Raw genomic sequence first — 17,160 nt, 5'->3', positions numbered from 1 at the left:
CACGTTCAGAGAGAACTTCAGCCCCAAAGCCATTTTCAGCTACGCTTATACGCCAAGCCTCTGGCTCCAGTTGCAGCACTAAGTACATGTTAGCTAAAGTGACGCAACTCAGCATGTGGATGAAACTGATGCTCCGGATGACAGGGCAGCGTCGCGTTTGTAACCAACTTCATTGAAGTCTCTTCTGAGAAACAGCTTCACGATGAAACCCGTTTCGCACGAAAAACCAGTTTTGTCCCAATGTGCGAAATAGCCATAGAATACATTATAGTGAAACAGAGCTTTTGGTGCTTCTACTCAAAGCAATGCTCTAGCTGCTCGTTTGAAAGGCAGCCAACTCCACGTTCAGAGAGAACTTCAGCGCCAAAGCCATTTTCAGCCACGCTTATAAACCAAGCCTCTGGCTCCAGTTGCAGCACTAAGTACATGTTAGCTACAGTGCCAAAACGCAGCATGTTGATGAAGCTTATACTCCGGATGACAGGGCAGAATCACGTTTGTTTGAAACCAACTTCATTGAAGTCTCACCTGAGAAACAGCTTCACAATTAAACCCATTTCGCACGCAAAAGCAGTTTTGTCCCAATGTGCGAAATAGCTATAGAACACATTATAGTGAAACAGAGCTTATTCTGCTTCTAGTAAAGCAATGCTCTAGCTGCTCCTTTCAAAGGCAGCCAACTCCACGTTCAGAGAGAACTTCAGCGCCAATGCCATTTTCAGCCACGCTTATAAACCAAGCCTCTGGCTCCAGTTGCAGCACTAAGTACATGTTAGTTACAGTGCCAAAACGCAGCATGTTGATGAAGCTTATACTCCGGATGACAGGGCAGAACCACGTTTGTTTGAAACCAACTTCGTTGAAGTCTCACCTGAGAAACATCTTCACGATGAAACCCGTTTCGCACGAAAAGCAGTTTTGTCCCAATGTGCGAAATAGCCATAGTACACAATATACTGAAACAGAGCTTATTTTGCTTCTAGTCAAAGCAACGCTCTAGCTGCTTCTTTGAAAGGCAGCCAACTCCACGTTCAGAGAGAACTTCAGCGCCAAAGCCATTTTCAGCCAAGCTTATAAACCAAGCCTCTGGCTCCAGTTGCAGCACTAAGTACATGTTAGCTACAGTGCCAAAACGCAGCATGTGGATGAAGCTGATGCTCCGGATGACTGGACAGAGTCGCGTTTGTTTGAAACCAACTTCATTGAAGTCTCACCTGAGAAACATCTTCACGATGAAACCCGTTTCGCACGAAAAACCGGTTTTGTCCCAATGTGCGAAATAGCCATAGAATACATTATAGTGAAACAGAGCTTATTGTGCATCTAGTCAAAGAAATGCTCTAGCTGCTTATTTGAAAGGCAGCCAACTCCACGTTCAGAGAGATCTTCAGCGCCAAAGCCATTTTCAGCTACGCTTATAAACCAAGCCTCTGGCTCCAGTTGCAGCACTAAGTACATGTTAGCTACAGTGCCAAAACGCAGCATGTTGATGAAGCTTATACTCCGGATGACAGGGAAGAATCACGTTTGTTTGAAACCAACTTCATTGAAGTCTCACCTGAGAAACATCTTCACGACTAAACCCGTTTGGCACGAAAATCCAGTTTTGTCCCAATGTGCTAAATAGCCATAGAACACATTATAGTGAAACAGAGCTTATTTTGCTTCTACTCAAAGCAACGCTCTAGCTGCTCCTTTGAAAGGCAGCCAACTCCACGTTCAGAGAGAACTTCAGCCCCAAAGCCATTTTCAGCTACGCTTATACGCCAAGCCTCTGGCTCCAGTTGCAGCACTAAGTACATGTTAGCTAAAGTGACGCAACTCAGCATGTGGATGAAACTGATGCTCCGGATGACAGGGCAGCGTCGCGTTTGTTTGTAACCAACTTCATTGAAGTCTCATCTGAGAAACAGCTTCACGATGAAACCCATTTCGCACGAAAAACCAGTTTTGTCCCAAAGTGCGAAATAGCCATAGAATACATTATAGTGAAACAGAGCTTATGGTGCTTCTACTCAAAGCAATGCTCTAGCTGCTCGTTTGAAAGGCAGACAACTCCACGTTCAGAGATAACTTCAGCGCCAAAGCCATTTTCAGCCAAGCTTATAAACCAAGCCTCTGGCTCCAGTTGCAGCACTAAGTACATGTTAGCTACAGTGCCAAAACGCAGCATGTTGATGAAGCTTATACTCCGGATGACAGGGCAGAATCACGTTTGTTTGAAACCAACTTCATTGAAGTCTCACCTGAGAAACAGCTTCACAATTAAACCCATTTCGCACGCAAAAGCAGTTTTGTCCCAATGTGCGAAATAGCTATAGAACACATTAGAATGAAACAGAGCTTATTCTGCTTCTAGTAAAGCAATGCTCTAGCTGCTCCTTTGAAAGGAAAACAACTCCACGTTCAGAGAGAACTTCAGCGCCAAAGCCATTTTCAGCTACGCTTATAAACCAAGCCTCTGGCTCCAGTTGCAGCACTAAGTACATGTTAGCTACAGTGCCAAAACGCAGCATGTTGATGAAGCTTATACTCCGGATGACAGGGCAGAATCACGTTTGTTTGAAACCAACTTCGTTGAAGTCTCACCTGAGAAACATCTTCACGATGAAACCCGTTTGGCACGAAAAACCAGATTTGTCCCAAAGGGCGAAATAGCCATAGAACACATTATAGTGAAACAGAGCTTATTTTGCTTCTACTCAAAGCAACGCTCTAGTTCTCCTTTCAAAGGCAGACAACTCCACGTTCAGAGAGATCTTCAGCGCCAAAGCCATTTTCAGCTACGCTTATACACCAAGCCTCTGGCTCCAGTTGCAGCACTAAGTACATGTTAGCTAGAGTGACGCAACTCAGCATGTGAATGAAACTGATGCTCCGGATGACAGGGCATCGTCGAGTTTGTTTGTAACCAACTTCATTGAAGTCTCACCTGAGAAACAGCTTCACGATGAAACCCGTTTCGCACGAAAAACCAGTTTTGTTCCATTGTGCGAAATAGCCATAGAATACATTATAGTGAAACAGAGCTTTAGGTGCTTCTACTCAAAGCAATGCTCTAGCTGCTCCTTTGAAAGGCAGCCAACTCCACGTTCAGAGATAACTTCAGCGCCAAAGCCATTTTCAGCCACGCTTATAAACCAAGCCTCTGGCTCCAGTTGCAGCACTAAGTACATGTTAGCTACAGTGCCAAAACGCAGCATGTTGATGAAGCTTATACTCCGGATGACAGGGCAGAATCACGTTTGTTTGAAACCAACTTCATTGAAGTCTCACCTGAGAAACAGCTTCACAATTAAACCCATTTCGCACGAAAAAGCAGTTTTGTCCCAATGTGCGAAATAGCTATAGAACACATTATAGTGAAACAGAGCTTATTTTGCTTCTAGTAAAGCAATGCTCTAGCTGCTCCTTTCAAAGGCAGACAACTCCACGTTCAGAGAGAACTTCAGTGCCAATGCCATTTTCAGCTACGCTTATAAACCAAGCCTCTGGCTCCAGTTGCAGCACTAAGTACATGTTAGCTACAGTGCCAAAACGCAGCATGTTGATGAAGCTTATACTCCGGATGACAGGGCAGAACCACGTTTGTTTGAAACCAACTTCGTTGAAGTCTCACCTGAGAAACATCTTCACGATGAAACCCGTTTCGCACGAAAAGCAGTTTTGTCCCAATGTGCGAAATAGCCATAGAACACATTATACTGAAACAGAGCTTATTTTGCTTCTAGTCAAAGCAACGCTCTAGCTGCTTCTTTGAAAGGCAGCCAACTCCACGTTCAGAGAGAACTTCAGCGCCAAAGCCATTTTCAGCCAAGCTTATAAACCGAGCCTCTGGCTCCAGTTGCAGCACTAAGTACATGTTAGCTACAGTGACACAATGCAGCATGTGGATGAAGCTTATACTCCGGATGACTGGGCAGAATCACGTTTGTTTGAAACCAACTTCATTGAAGTCTCACCTGAGAAACATCTTCACGATGAAACCCGTTTGGCACGAAAAACCAGATTTGTCCCAAAGGGCGAAATAGCCATAGAACACATTATAGTGAAACAGAGCTTATTTTGCTTCTACTCAAAGCAACGCTCTAGTTCTCCTTTGAAAGGCAGACAACTGCACGTTCAGAGAGATCTTCAGCGCCAAAGCCATTTTCAGCTACGCTTATACACCAAGCCTCTGGCTCCAGTTGCAGCACTAAGTACATGTTAGCTAGAGTGACGCAACTCAGCATGTGAATGAAACTGATGCTCCGGATGACAGGGCATCGTCGAGTTTGTTTGTAGCCAACTTCATTGAAGTCTCACCTGAGAAACAGCTTCACGATGAAACCCGTTTCGCACGAAAAACCAGTTTTGTCCCATTGTGCGAAATAGCCATAGAACACATTATAGTGAAACAGAGCTTATTTTGCTTCTACTCAAAGCAACGCTCTAGCTGCTCCTTTGAAAGGCAGCCAACTCCACGTTCAGAGAGAACTTCAGCCCCAAAGCCATTTTCAGCTACGCTTATACGCCAAGCCTCTGGCTCCAGTTGCAGCACTAAGTACATGTTAGCTAAAGTGACGCAACTCAGCATGTGGATGAAACTGATGCTCCGGATGACAGGGCAGCGTCGCGTTTGTTTGTAACCAACTTCATTGAAGTCTCATCTGAGAAACAGCTTCACGATTAAACCCGTTTCGCACGAAAAACCAGTTTTGTCCCAATGTGCGAAATAGCCATAGAATACATTATAGTGAAACAGAGCTTTTGGTGCTTCTACTCAAAGCAATGCTCTAGCTGCTCCTTTGAAAGGCAACCAACTCCACGTTCAGAGAGAACTTCAGCGCCAAAGCCATTTTCAGCCACGCTTATAAACCAAGCCTCTGGCTCCAGTTGCAGCACTAAGTACATGTTAGCTAAAGTGACGCAACTCAGCATGTGGATGAAACTGATGCTCCGGATGACAGGGCAGCGTCGCGTTTGTTTGTAACCAACTTCATTGAAGTCTCTTCTGAGAAACAGCTTCACGATGAAACCCGTTTCGCACGAAAAACCAGTTTTGTCCCAATGTGCGAAATAGCCATAGAATACATTATAGTGAAACAGAGCTTTTGGTGCTTCTACTCAAAGCAATGCTCTAGCTGGTCCTTTGAAAGGCAGCCAACTCCACGTTCAGAGAGATCTTCAGCGCCAAAGCCATTTTCAGCTACGCTTATAAACCAAGCCTCTGGCTCCAGTTGCAGCACTAAGTACATGTTAGCTACAGTGCCAAAACGCAGCATGTTGATGAAGCTTATACTCCGGATGACAGGGCAGAATCACGTTTGTTTGAAACCAACTTCATTGAAGTCTCACCTGAGAAACAGCTTCACAATTAAACCCATTTCGCACGAAAAAGCAGTTTTGTCCCAATGTGCGAAATAGCTATAGAACACATTATAGTGAAACAGAGCTTATTTTGCTTCTAGTAAAGCAATGCTCTAGCTGCTCCTTTCAAAGGCAGACAACTCCACGTTCAGAGAGAACTTCAGCGCCAATGCCATTTTCAGCCACGCTTATAAACCAAGCCTCTGGCTCCAGTTGCAGCACTAAGTACATGTTAGTTACAGTGCCAAAACGCAGCATGTTGATGAAGCTTATACTCCGGATGACAGGGCAGAACCACGTTTGTTTGAAACCAACTTCGTTGAAGTCTCACCTGAGAAACATCTTCACGATGAAACCCGTTTCGCACGAAAAGCAGTTTTGTCCCAATGTGCGAAATAGCCATAGAACACAATATACTGAAACAGAGCTTATTTTGCTTCTAGTCAAAGCAACGCTCTAGCTGCTCCTTTGAAAGGCAGCCAACTCCACGTTCAGAGAGAACTTCAGCGCCAAATCCATTTTCAGCCAAGCTTATAAACCAAGCCTCTGGCTCCAGTTGCAGCACTAAGTACATGTTAGCTACAGTGACACAATGCAGCATGTGGATGAAGCTTATACTCCGGATGACTGGGCAGAATCACGTTTGTTTGAAACCAACTTCATTGAAGTCTCATCTGAGAAACAGCTTCACGATTAAACCCGTTTCGCACGAAAAACCAGTTTTGTCCCAATGTGCAAAATAGCCATAGAACACATTATAGTGAAACAGAGCTTATTTTGCTTCTACTCAAAGCAACGCTCTAGCTGCTCCTTTGAAAGGCAGCCAACTCCACGTTCAGAGAGAACTTCAGCCCCAAAGCCATTTTCAGCTACGCTTATACGCCAAGCCTCTGGCTCCAGTTGCAGCACTAAGTACATGTTAGCTAAAGTGACGCAACTCAGCATGTGGATGAAACTGATGCTCCGGATGACAGGGCAGCGTCGCGTTTGTTTGTAACCAACTTCATTGAAGTCTCATCTGAGAAACCGCTTCACGATGAAACCCGTTTCGCACGAAAAACCAGTTTTGTCCCAATGTGCGAAATAGCCATAGAATACATTATAGTGAAACAGAGCTTATGGTGCTTCTACTCAAAGCAATGATCTAGCTGCTCGTTTGAAAGGCAGACAACTCCACGTTCAGAGATAACTTCAGCGCCAAAGCCATTTTCAGCCAAGCTTATAAACCAAGCCTCTGGCTCCAGTTGCAGCACTAAGTACATGTTAGCTACAGTGCCAAAACGCAGCATGTTGATGAAGCTTATACTCCGGATGACAGGGCAGAATCACGTTTGTTTGAAACCAACTTCATTGAAGTCTCACCTGAGAAACAGCTTCACAATTAAACCCATTTCGCACGCAAAAGCAGTTTTGTCCCAATGTGCGAAATAGCTATAGAACACATTAGAGTGAAACAGAGCTTATTCTGCTTCTAGTAAAGCAATGCTCTAGCTGCTCCTTTGAAAGGAAAACAACTCCCCGTTCAGAGAGAACTTCAGCGCCAAAGCCATTTTCAGCCAAGCTTATAAACCAAGCCTCTGGCTCCAGTTGCAGCACTAAGTACATGTTAGCTACAGTGCCAAAACGCAGCATGTTGATGAAGCTTATACTCCGGATGACAGGGCAGAATCACGTTTGTTTGAAACCAACTTCGTTGAAGTCTCACCTGAGAAACATCTTCACGATGAAACCCGTTTGGCACGAAAAACCAGATTTGTCCCAAAGGGCGAAATAGCCATAGAACACATTATAGTGAAACAGAGCTTTTGGTGCTTCTACTCAAAGCAACGCTCTAGTTCTCCTTTCAAAGGCAGACAACTCCACGTTCAGAGAGATCTTCAGCGCCAAAGCCATTTTCAGCTACGCTTATACACCAAGCCTCTGGCTCCAGTTGCAGCACTAAGTACATGTTAGCTAGAGTGACGCAACTCAGCATGTGAATGAAACTGATGCTCCGGATGACAGGGCATCGTCGAGTTTGTTTGTAACCAACTTCATTGAAGTCTCACCTGAGAAACAGCTTCACGATGAAACCCGTTTCGCACGAAAAACCAGTTTTGTTCCATTGTGCGAAATAGCCATAGAACACATTATAGTGAAACAGAGCTTATTTTGCTTCTACTCAAAGCAACGCTCTAGCTGCTCCTTTGAAAGGCAAACAACTCCACCTTCAGAGAGAACTTCAGCCCCAAAGCCATTTTCAGCTACGCTTATACGCCAAGCCTCTGGCTCCAGTTGCAGCACTAAGTACATGTTAGCTAAAGTGACGCAACTCAGCATGTGGATGAAACTGATGCTCCGGATGACAGGGCAGCGTCGCGTTTGTTTGTAACCAACTTCATTGAAGTCTCTTCTGAGAAACAGCTTCACGATGAAACCCGTTTCGCACGAAAAACCAGTTTTGTCCCAATGTGCGAAATAGCCATAGAATACATTATAGTGAAACAGAGCTTTAGGTGCTTCTACTCAAAGCAATGCTCTAGCTGCTCCTTTGAAAGGCAGCCAACTCCACGTTCAGAGAGAACTTCAGCGCCAAAGCCATTTTCAGCCACGCTTATAAACCAAGCCTCTGGCTCCAGTTGCAGCACTAAGTACATGTTAGCTACAGTGCCAAAACGCAGCATGTTGATGAAGCTTATACTCCGGATGACAGGGCAGAATCACGTTTGTTTGAAACCAACTTCATTGAAGTCTCACCTGAGAAACAGCTTCACAATTAAACCCATTTCGCACGAAAAAGCAGTTTTGTCCCAATGTGCGAAATAGCTATAGAACACATTATAGTGAAACAGAGCTTATTTTGCTTCTAGTAAAGCAATGCTCTAGCTGCTCCTTTCAAAGGCAGACAACTCCACGTTCAGAGAGAACTTCAGCGCCAATGCCATTTTCAGCTACGCTTATAAACCAAGCCTCTGGCTCCAGTTGCAGCACTAAGTACATGTTAGTTACAGTGCCAAAACGCAGCATGTTGATGAAGCTTATACTCCGGATGACAGGGCAGAACCACGTTTGTTTGAAACCAACTTCGTTGAAGTCTCACCTGAGAAACATCTTCACGATGAAACCCGTTTCGCACGAAAAGCAGTTTTGTCCCAATGTGCGAAATAGCCATAGAACACATTATACTGAAACAGAGCTTATTTTGCTTCTAGTCAAAGCAACGCTCTAGCTGCTTCTTTGAAAGGCAGACAACTCCACGTTCAGAGAGAACTTCAGCGCCAAAGCCATTTTCAGCCAAGCTTATAAACCGAGCCTCTGGCTCCAGTTGCAGCACTAAGTACATGTTAGCTACAGTGACACAATGCAGCATGTGGATGAAGCTTATACTCCGGATGACTGGGCAGAATCACGTTTGTTTGAAACCAACTTCATTGAAGTCTCATCTGAGAAACAGCTTCACAATGAAACCCGTTTCGCACGAAAAACCAGTTTTGTCCCAATGTGCGAAATAGCTATAGAACACATTATAGTGAAACAGAGCTTATTTTGCTTCTAGTAAAGCAATGCTCTAGCTGCTCCTTTCAAAGGCAGACAACTCCACGTTCAGAGAGAACTTCAGCGCCAATGCCATTTTCAGCCACGCTTATAAACCAAGTCTCTGGCTCCAGTTGCAGCACTAAGTACATGTTAGTTACAGTGCCAAAACGCAGCATGTTGATGAAGCTTATACTCCGGATGACAGGGCAGAATCACGTTTGTTTGAAACCAACTTCATTGAAGTCTCACCTGAGAAACATCTTCACGATTAAACCCGTTTGGCACGAAAATCCAGTTTTGTCCCAATGTGCTAAATAGCCATAGAACACATTATAGTGAAACAGAGCTTATTTTGCTTCTACTCAAAGCAACGCTCTAGCTGCTCCTTTGAAAGGCAGCCAACTCCACGTTCAGAGAGAACTTCAGCCCCAAAGCCATTTTCAGCTACGCTTATACGCCAAGCCTCTGGCTCCAGTTGCAGCACTAAGTACATGTTAGCTAAAGTGACGCAACTCAGCATGTGGATGAAACTGATGCTCCGGATGACAGGGCAGCGTCGCGTTTGTTTGTAACCAACTTCATTGAAGTCTCATCTGAGAAACAGCTTCACGATGAAACCCGTTTCGCACGAAAAACCAGTTTTGTCCCAAAGTGCGAAATAGCCATAGAATACATTATAGTGAAACAGAGCTTATTTTGCTTCTACTCAAAGCAATGCTCTAGCTGCTCGTTTGAAAGGCAGACAACTCCACGTTCAGAGATAACTTCAGCGCCAAAGCCATTTTCAGCCAAGCTTATAAACCAAGCCTCTGGCTCCAGTTGCAGCACTAAGTACATGTTAGCTACAGTGCCAAAACGCAGCATGTTGATGAAGCTTATACTCCGGATGACAGGACAGAATCACGTTTGTTTGAAACCAACTTCGTTGAAGTCTCACCTGAGAAACATCTTCACGATGAAACCCGTTTGGCACGAAAAACCAGATTTGTCCCATTGTGCGAAATAGCCATAGAACACATTATAGTGAAACAGAGCTTATTTTGCTTCTACTCAAAGCAACGCTCTAGTTCTCCTTTCAAAGGCAGACAACTCCACGTTCAGAGAGATCTTCAGCGCCAAAGCCATTTTCAACTACGCTTATACACCAAGCCTCTGGCTCCAGTTGCAGCACTAAGTACATGTTAGCTAGAGTGACGCAACTCAGCATGTGAATGAAACTGATGCTCCGGATGACAGGGCATCGTCGAGTTTGTTTGTAACCAACTTCATTGAAGTCTCACCTGAGAAACAGCTTCACGATGAAACCCGTTTCGCACGAAAAACCAGTTTTGTTCCATTGTGCGAAATAGCCATAGAACACATTATAGTGAAACAGAGCTTATTTTGCTTCTACTCAAAGCAACGCTCTAGCTGCTCCTTTGAAAGGCAGCCAACTCCACGTTCAGAGAGAACTTCAGCCCCAAAGCAATTTTCAGCTACGCTTATACGCCAAGCCTCTGGCTCCAGTTGCAGCACTAAGTACATGTTAGCTAAAGTGACGCAACTCAGCATGTGGATGAAACTGATGCTCCGGATGACAGGGCAGCGTCGCGTTTGTTTGTAACCAACTTCATTGAAGTCTCTTCTGAGAAACAGCTTCACGATGAAACCCGTTTCGCACGAAAAACCAGTTTTGTCCCAATGTGCGAAATAGCCATAGAATACATTATAGTGAAACAGAGCTTTAGGTGCTTCTACTCAAAGCAATGCTCTAGCTGCTCCTTTGAAAGGCAGCCAACTCCACGTTCAGAGAGAACTTCAGCGCCAATGCCATTTTCAGCCACGCTTATAAACCAAGCCTCTGGCTCCAGTTGCAGCACTAAGTACATGTTAGCTACAGTGCCAAAACGCAGCATGTTGATGAAGCTTATACTCCGGATGACAGGGCAGAATCACGTTTGTTTGAAACCAACTTCATTGAAGTCTCACCTGAGAAACAGCTTCACAATTAAACCCATTTCGCACGAAAAAGCAGTTTTGTCCCAATGTGCGAAATAGCTATAGAACACATTATAGTGAAACAGAGCTTATTTTGCTTCTAGTAAAGCAATGCTCTAGCTGCTCCTTTCAAAGGCAGACAACTCCACGTTCAGAGAGAACTTCAGTGCCAATGCCATTTTCAGCTACGCTTATAAACCAAGCCTCTGGCTCCAGTTGCAGCACTAAGTACATGTTAGTTACAGTGCCAAAACGCAGCATGTTGATGAAGCTTATACTCCGGATGACAGGGCAGAATCACGTTTGTTTGAAACCAACTTCGTTGAAGTCTCACCTGAGAAACATCTTCACGATGAAACCCGTTTGGCACGAAAAACCAGATTTGTCCCAAAGGGCGAAATAGCCATAGAACACATTATAGTGAAACAGAGCTTATTTTGCTTCTACTCAAAGCAACGCTCTAGTTCTCCTTTGAAAGGCAGACAACTCCACGTTCAGAGAGATCTTCAGCGCCAAAGCCATTTTCAGCTACGCTTATACACCAAGCCTCTGGCTCCAGTTGCAGCACTAAGTACATGTTAGCTAGAGTGACGCAACTCAGCATGTGAATGAAACTGATGCTCCGGATGACAGGGCATCGTCGAGTTTGTTTGTAGCCAACTTCATTGAAGTCTCACCTGAGAAACAGCTTCACGATGAAACCCGTTTCGCACGAAAAACCAGTTTTGTCCCATTGTGCGAAATAGCCATAGAACACATTATAGTGAAACAGAGCTTATTTTGCTTCTAGTAAAGCAATGCTCTAGCTGCTCCTTTGAAAGGCAGCCAACTCCACGTTCAGAGAGAACTTCAGCCCCAAAGCCATTTTCAGCTACGCTTATACGCCAAGCCTCTGGCTCCAGTTGCAGCACTAAGTACATGTTAGCTAAAGTGACGCAACTCAGCATGTGAATGAAACTGATGCTCCGGATGACAGGGCAGCGTCGCGTTTGTTTGAAACCAACTTCATTGAAGTCTCATCTGAGAAACAGCTTCACGATGAAACCCGTTTCGCACGAAAAACCAGTTTTGTCCCAATGTGCGAAATAGCCATAGAATACATTATAGTGAAACAGAGCTTTTGGTGCTTCTACTCAAAGCAATGCTCTAGCTGCTCCTTTGAAAGGCAACCAACTCCACGTTCAGAGAGAACTTCAGCGCCAAAGCAATTTTCAGCCACGCTTATAAACCAAGCCTCTGGCTCCAGTTGCAGCACTAAGTACATGTTAGCTACAGTGCCAAAACGCAGCATGTTGATGAAGCTTATACTCCGGATGACAGGGCAGAACCACGTTTGTTTGAAACCAACTTCGTTGAAGTCTCACCTGAGAAACATCTTCACGATGAAACCCGTTTCGCACGAAAAGCAGTTTTGTCCCAATGTGCGAAATAGCCATAGAACACAATATACTGAAACAGAGCTTATTTTGCTTCTAGTCAAAGCAACGCTCTAGCTGCTCCTTTGAAAGGCAGCCAACTCCACGTTCAGAGAGAACTTCAGCGCCAAATCCATTTTCAGCCAAGCTTATAAACCAAGCCTCTGGCTCCAGTTGCAGCACTAAGTACATGTTAGCTACAGTGACACAATGCAGCATGTGGATGAAGCTTATACTCCGGATGACTGGGCAGAATCACGTTTGTTTGAAACCAACTTCATTGAAGTCTCATCTGAGAAACAGCTTCACGATTAAACCCGTTTCGCACGAAAAACCAGTTTTGTCCCAATGTGCAAAATAGCCATAGAACACATTATAGTGAAACAGAGCTTATTTTGCTTCTACTCAAAGCAACGCTCTAGCTGCTCCTTTGAAAGGCAGCCAACTCCACGTTCAGAGAGAACTTCAGCCCCAAAGCCATTTTCAGCTACGCTTATACGCCAAGCCTCTGGCTCCAGTTGCAGCACTAAGTACATGTTAGCTAAAGTGACGCAACTCAGCATGTGGATGAAACTGATGCTCCGGATGACAGGGCAGCGTCGCGTTTGTTTGTAACCAACTTCATTGAAGTCTCATCTGAGAAACAGCTTCACGATGAAACCCGTTTCGCACGAAAAACCAGTTTTGTCCCAATGTGCGAAATAGCCATAGAATACATTATAGTGAAACAGAGCTTATGGTGCTTCTACTCAAAGCAATGATCTAGCTGCTCGTTTGAAAGGCAGACAACTCCACGTTCAGAGATAACTTCAGCGCCAAAGCCATTTTCAGCCAAGCTTATAAACCAAGCCTCTGGCTCCAGTTGCAGCACTAAGTACATGTTAGCTACAGTGCCAAAACGCAGCATGTTGATGAAGCTTATACTCCGGATGACAGGGCAGAATCACGTTTGTTTGAAACCAACTTCATTGAAGTCTCACCTGAGAAACAGCTTCACAATTAAACCCATTTCGCACGCAAAAGCAGTTTTGTCCCAATGTGCGAAATAGCTATAGAACACATTAGAGTGAAACAGAGCTTATTCTGCTTCTAGTAAAGCAATGCTCTAGCTGCTCCTTTGAAAGGAAAACAACTCCCCGTTCAGAGAGAACTTCAGCGCCAAAGCCATTTTCAGCCACGCTTATAAACCAAGCCTCTGGCTCCAGTTGCAGCACTAAGTACATGTTAGTTACAGTGCCAAAACGCAGCATGTTGATGAAGCTTATACTCCGGATGACAGGGCAGAATCACGTTTGTTTGAAACCAACTTCGTTGAAGTCTCACCTGAGAAACATCTTCACGATGAAACCCGTTTGGCACGAAAAACCAGATTTGTCCCAAAGGGCGAAATAGCCATAGAACACATTATAGTGAAACAGAGCTTTTGGTGCTTCTACTCAAAGCAACGCTCTAGTTCTCCTTTCAAAGGCAGACAACTCCACGTTCAGAGAGATCTTCAGCGCCAAAGCCATTTTCAGCTACGCTTATACACCAAGCCTCTGGCTCCAGTTGCAGCACTAAGTACATGTTAGCTAGAGTGACGCAACTCAGCATGTGAATGAAACTGATGCTCCGGATGACAGGGCATCGTCGAGTTTGTTTGTAACCAACTTCATTGAAGTCTCACCTGAGAAACAGCTTCACGATGAAACCCGTTTCGCACGAAAAACCAGTTTTGTTCCATTGTGCGAAATAGCCATAGAACACATTATAGTGAAACAGAGCTTATTTTGCTTCTACTCAAAGCAACGCTCTAGCTGCTCCTTTGAAAGGCAAACAACTCCACCTTCAGAGAGAACTTCAGCCCCAAAGCCATTTTCAGCTACGCTTATACGCCAAGCCTCTGGCTCCAGTTGCAGCACTAAGTACATGTTAGCTAAAGTGACGCAACTCAGCATGTGGATGAAACTGATGCTCCGGATGACAGGGCAGCGTCGCGTTTGTTTGTAACCAACTTCATTGAAGTCTCTTCTGAGAAACAGCTTCACGATGAAACCCGTTTCGCACGAAAAACCAGTTTTGTCCCAATGTGCGAAATAGCCATAGAATACATTATAGTGAAACAGAGCTTTAGGTGCTTCTACTCAAAGCAATGCTCTAGCTGCTCCTTTGAAAGGCAGCCAACTCCACGTTCAGAGAGAACTTCAGCGCCAAAGCCATTTTCAGCCACGCTTATAAACCAAGCCTCTGGCTCCAGTTGCAGCACTAAGTACATGTTAGCTACAGTGCCAAAACGCAGCATGTTGATGAAGCTTATACTCCGGATGACAGGGCAGAATCACGTTTGTTTGAAACCAACTTCATTGAAGTCTCACCTGAGAAACAGCTTCACAATTAAACCCATTTCGCACGCAAAAGCAGTTTTGTCCCAATGTGCGAAATAGCTATAGAACACATTATAGTGAAACAGAGCTTATTTTGCTTCTAGTAAAGCAATGCTCTAGCTGCTCCTTTCAAAGGCAGACAACTCCACGTTCAGAGAGAACTTCAGCGCCAATGCCATTTTCAGCTACGCTTATAAACCAAGCCTCTGGCTCCAGTTGCAGCACTAAGTACATGTTAGTTACAGTGCCAAAACGCAGCATGTTGATGAAGCTTATACTCCGGATGACAGGGCAGAACCACGTTTGTTTGAAACCAACTTCGTTGAAGTCTCACCTGAGAAACATCTTCACGATGAAACCCGTTTCGCACGAAAAGCAGTTTTGTCCCAATGTGCGAAATAGCCATAGAACACATTATACTGAAACAGAGCTTATTTTGCTTCTAGTCAAAGCAACGCTCTAGCTGCTTCTTTGAAAGGCAGACAACTCCACGTTCAGAGAGAACTTCAGCGCCAAAGCCATTTTCAGCCAAGCTTATAAACCGAGCCTCTGGCTCCAGTTGCAGCACTAAGTACATGTTAGCTACAGTGACACAATGCAGCATGTGGATGAAGCTTATACTCCGGATGACTTGGCAGAATCACGTTTGTTTGAAACCAACTTCATTGAAGTCTCATCTGAGAAACAGCTTCACAATGAAACCCGTTTCGCACGAAAAACCAGTTTTGTCCCAATGTGCGAAATAGCTATAGAACACATTATAGTGAAACAGAGCTTATTTTGCTTCTAGTAAAGCAATGCTCTAGCTGCTCCTTTCAAAGGCAGACAATTCCACGTTCAGAGAGAACTTCAGCGCCAATGCCATTTTCAGCCACGCTTATAAACCAAGCCTCTGGCTCCAGTTGCAGCACTAAGTACATGTTAGCTAAAGTGACGCAACTCAGCATGTGGATGAAACTGATGCTCCGGATGACAGGGCAGCGTCGCGTTTGTTTGTAACCAACTTCATTGAAGTCTCTTCTGAGAAACAGCTTCACGATGAAACCCGTTTCGCACGAAAAACCAGTTTTGTCCCAATGTGCGAAATAGCCATAGAATACATTATAGTGAAACAGAGCTTTTGGTGCTTCTACTCAAAGCAATGCTCTAGCTGGTCCTTTGAAAGGCAGCTAACTCCACGTTCAGAGAGAACTTCAGCGCCAAAGCAATTTTCAGCCACGCTTATAAACCAAGCCTCTGGCTCCAGTTGCAGCACTAAGTACATGTTAGCTACAGTGCCAAAACGCAGCATGTTGATGAAGCTTATACTCCGGATGACAGGGCAGAACCACGTTTGTTTGAAACCAACTTCGTTGAAGTCTCACCTGAGAAACATCTTCACGATGAAACCCGTTTCGCACGAAAAGCAGTTTTGTCCCAATGTGCGAAATAGCCATAGAACACAATATACTGAAACAGAGCTTATTTTGCTTCTAGTCAAAGCAACGCTCTAGCTGCTCCTTTGAAAGGCAGCCAACTCCACGTTCAGAGAGAACTTCAGCGCCAAATCCATTTTCAGCCAAGCTTATAAACCAAGCCTCTGGCTCCAGTTGCAGCACTAAGTACATGTTAGCTACAGTGACACAATGCAGCATGTGGATGAAGCTTATACTCCGGATGACTGGGCAGAATCACGTTTGTTTGAAACCAACTTCATTGAAGTCTCATCTGAGAAACAGCTTCACGATTAAACCCGTTTCGCACGAAAAACCAGTTTTGTCCCAATGTGCAAAATAGCCATAGAACACATTATAGTGAAACAGAGCTTATTTTGCTTCTACTCAAAGCAACGCTCTAGCTGCTCCTTTGAAAGGCAGCCAACTCCACGTTCAGAGAGAACTTCAGCCCCAAAGCCATTTTCAGCTACGCTTATACGCCAAGCCTCTGGCTCCAGTTGCAGCACTAAGTACATGTTAGCTAAAGTGACGCAACTCAGCATGTGGATGAAACTGATGCTCCGGATGACAGGGCAGCGTCGCGTTTGTTTGTAACCAACTTCATTGAAGTCTCATCTGAGAAACAGCTTCACGATGAAACCCGTTTCGCACGAAAAACCAGTTTTGTCCCAATGTGCGAAATAGCCATAGAATACATTATAGTGAAACAGAGCTTATGGTGCTTCTACTCAAAGCAATGATCTAGCTGCTCGTTTGAAAGGCAGACAACTCCACGTTCAGAGATAACTTCAGCGCCAAAGCCATTTTCAGCTACGCTTATAAACCAAGCCTCTGGCTCCAGTTGCAGCACTAAGTACATGTTAGCTACAGTGCCAAAACGCAGCATGTTGATGAAGCTTATACTCCGGATGACAGGGCAGAATCACGTTTGTTTGAAACCAACTTCATTGAAGTCTCACCTGAGAAACAGCTTCACAATTAAACCCATTTCGCACGCAAAAGCAGTTTTGTCCCAATGTGCGAAATAGCTATAGAACACATTAGAGTGAAACAGAGCTTATTCTGCTTCTAGTAAAGCAATGCTCTAGCTGCTCCTTTGAAAGG

The sequence above is a fragment of the Ochotona princeps genome, chromosome 3, assembly GCF_030435755.1.
Source record: "Ochotona princeps isolate mOchPri1 chromosome 3, mOchPri1.hap1, whole genome shotgun sequence".
Taxonomy (NCBI): Eukaryota; Metazoa; Chordata; class Mammalia; order Lagomorpha; family Ochotonidae; genus Ochotona; species Ochotona princeps.
The sequence above is the reverse complement of the archived record's forward strand: the minus strand, read 5'-3'. Positions refer to the sequence as shown.